The 3,491-nt window shown below is 36.8% G+C and overlaps 1 pseudogene; it reads left to right on the top strand.

The window, feature by feature from the left end:
- Nucleotides 1–544: 544 nt before the first annotated feature.
- On the top strand, nt 545–1,499 carry LOC124513801 (proline-rich nuclear receptor coactivator 1-like; annotated as a pseudogene).
- The last annotated feature ends 1,992 nt before the right edge of the window (nt 1,500–3,491 follow it).

Below are 3,491 nucleotides of genomic sequence, written 5' to 3'. Positions count from 1 at the left end.
GGAGGCCAATGCATCATAAAATTGAGAATATCATTAAAGAGATACAATTTCTGGAATTGAAAAATATAAGTGAACTTAAAAGTTCACTAGATTGGATAAACAGCAGATTTGAGCAGGCAGAAGAAAGTATTGGTAAATTTGAATATGGTCAATGCAGGTTATCCACTCTGAAAAATGGGGGGAAAAGAATGAAGAAAAACAGAGCCTAAGAGTACTGTTGGACATTATCAAATGCATCAACATATGCATAATTGAAGTCCCTGAAGGAATGAACAAAAATAAAAGAATAGAAAGAGTATTTGAAGAAATAATGGATAAGAAAACCCAAATTTGATGAAAAGCTTTACTTACACCTCTAAGAAACACAACAAACTCCAAGTAAGATAAACTTAAAAAGATCTATACTTTGTTGCTGCACCGCCATCGCCCAGACCATGGTCCATGTGCTCCACTGGGGTTCTCTTAGCAGCAGCCACTGCTGCCCTGTGATCTCTGGCTGCACTTCATCCTTCTCTTCCTGCTGAGCCACTTTCTTCTTAGAACTATGACTATCGTTTTTGTCCTGCAGCTGGAGCCACTTTTCCTGGGACCCCCTTTCCTTTTCTGCTCATGGTTACTTTGGGGCCTTTCCCATGGTGACTACCGCCTAGCTGCCTTTACCCTGCATCCCATACCCCTGACACTGTCCCACATTTTTTTCATCCCTCAATTCCTGGGGGAAGACTGTCCCTGTCTGAACCCACAGCCTCCCGGCCCAGCACATCTGTCCAACTGTTATCTAGCTACAGCAACAGGCACACCTCTGGCAGTGCCAAAGAAGTGGCAAAAGAAGGTGCAGACCAGTCCAGTGAGGCAGCGTCCAGCAGCTTCCATCAGTACCAACAGCACCAGCCAGGTGTCAAGGGTGGGTGCAGCCCCACGACTTCCAGAGCAGAGCACAGGAAGTATTAGGATAGACAACCAATTAGGCCTTGGGTCCTGTGGCCATAACCCAAACTGAGGAAGCCAGCCCTTACCCTGGCCTGCTGCCACCCATGGTGCCCAGCCAACCCTCATTCAGAAGAGAGGTTTTAAAATCAAAGATGGGAAAATTGGAGAAAATTTCCATTCCTCACTGCCAGCTTGTTCATGGTATACATTTGTATGAACAACCAAAGACACATAGGAAAGCAAATATAACTTACACTATCCAAGATTACTCTGTAAAAAGAAACTAACTTTTGGGTGGATTCTGTTTCATCTGATATAATTCAGAAGAAGGGGAAAAGGCTTTTATAAGTATCAAGAACATTGGAAATATGCATTTGAAGAAATCAGCAATTCTAACTGAAGTGAACCAAAAAGGAAAATTATGCTGGGGCAAAGTTTAGTGATCCACCTTCTTTTGTGTTCTTCCAAAGCCTCCTACTCACTGGACAGGAAGCAGCATTGGAAACCTCAATCAAAATAAGGAGTTAATGGCAGTATAATTAAAAACTCTCCTAAAAGTTGAAACTTAGATTGTTGTACATCTGTAAAATAGTTTTTTTTCAAAATCCCTGGACTATTGAAAGGAAAATTGGTACATAAATGGAAATTTTGCTTTATAACATGCAAGTGCAAAAGATGAGCTTAAAAATTGTAAATAATTTGTATTATATTTTGCATTATTAAATATTGTATGCCATGTGCTATGTTTGTATTGTTCACACTTGAGATGTACAATATACTATTGTTATGAAAATAAGTATTTTGCCCTACAAAATGGTAGGTGTTTTGTGTATATACAATGGAGAAATTTTAAGTGTTTTAAGGCACAAGGAAGACTGATTTATTTGCATAAAGTACTGAGATTTATTTTTAAAGAAAAAGCTATCTAATCTTAAGGTGAAGATCTAAGTGTGAACAGTTCACTAATACACTACTAAAATTTAAATCTGTGGCACAATCATTGTAAACATGAGGTTTGTCTGTTTCTCTAAATTGATTTCTGCCTTCTAATCTGTAATTACTAGAAAACACTCATTCCCAAATTTACCAAACATAATTTCTGGTTTTTGATTTATCCATTCAAATTTAAAATACCTCTGGGGCACTTGGGTGGCTCAGTCAGTTGAGCATCTGACTTCGGCTCAGGTCATGATCTCACCGCTTGTGGGTTCAAGCCCAGTACCGGGCTTTGTGCTGACAGCTCAGAGCCTGGAGCCTGCTTCGGATTCTGTGTCTGGTTCTCTCTCTCTCCTCCCCTCCCTCACTCATGCTCTCTCTCTCTCTCTCTCTCCAAAAAAAAAAAACAAAAAAAAATTTAAAAAAATTAAAAATTTAAAAATACCTCTAACTTTAATGCCTACAAAATTGGGTGTAATCAGACTTTTAAATAATAATATAATATAGTGGCCCTCCCTTTAAAAAAATCTACACTTAGACAAATTATAATCTGTCACACATCAAAAACAAAGAATCTTAAGAGCAGTAAGAGAAAAGTCATCTTCTACAAGAGATCATCAATAAAAGAAATAGGTGATTTCTCGTCAGAAAACATTGAAGACAGAAAATGGTAGGTGATCTATTTAAAGTGCTGAAAGAAAAAAATGACAATTAAGAATTATATATATGACAAAATTATCCTTCAAAAGCAAAGAAGTAATTAAAACTCTGGGTAAACACAATTTTATTTTGTTGCTAGCTGATTTGACGTAAGAGAAATCATACAGGGAGTCCTTCAGGCTGAAATGAGAAAATGGAAATTCAAATTCTTAAAACAAAACAAACACAGAAACAAATAAAACACCAGTTAAGGCACATATTAAAGTGAAGGCAAATATACAGGGAAGTATAAATACAGTTTGTATTTTTTTTCCTGTATGAGTTAAAAGACAGCTATGTAAAACAATATTTGCAAATGCATATAGATGGGCACAAAATGTATAAGAATGTAATTTGTGGTAGTAAAAGCATAAAGAGAGGTTGAAAAGTCCATATACAGTCAATGGTTTTGCATACTATTCAAATTAAGTTGTTATAAATTCAAACAAGGCTGATGTGAACTTAGATGATAATTACAATCCCCTGGGCAACTAGTAAGAAAATAAATTAAAATATATAATTTGGGGCACCTAGGTGTCTCAGTTGATTAAGTGTCCGACTTCAGCTCAGGTCATGATCTCATGGTCTGTGAGTTCAAGTCCCGCGTCGGGCTCTGTGCTGACAGCTCAGAGCCTGGAACCTGTTTTGGATTCTGTGTCTCCCTCTCTCTCTTATAATCCAACTCACAATCTGTCTCTCTCTTGCTCTCAAAAATAAATGAACATTAAACGAAATTAAATATATATGTATGTATATATAATTAAAGGAATTTAATTAATTCAAGGGAATTAAAGTAGTACACCAGAAAATATTTACTTAACACCAAATAAGGCAATAATGGAGAAAGCGAGAAATAGAAATGATACAAGACACAGTGAAAACAAATTGCAAAAAGTAGAAGTAAGGTCTAGCTTGTTGATATTTAC

This window comes from Lynx rufus, unplaced genomic scaffold (assembly GCF_022079265.1).
Source record: "Lynx rufus isolate CCGP_SWC_20201006 ecotype Redwood Valley unplaced genomic scaffold, mLynRuf1.p SCAF_19, whole genome shotgun sequence".
Classification (NCBI taxonomy): Eukaryota; Metazoa; Chordata; class Mammalia; order Carnivora; family Felidae; genus Lynx; species Lynx rufus.
This window is presented reverse-complemented; position numbering and strand designations above follow the sequence as displayed.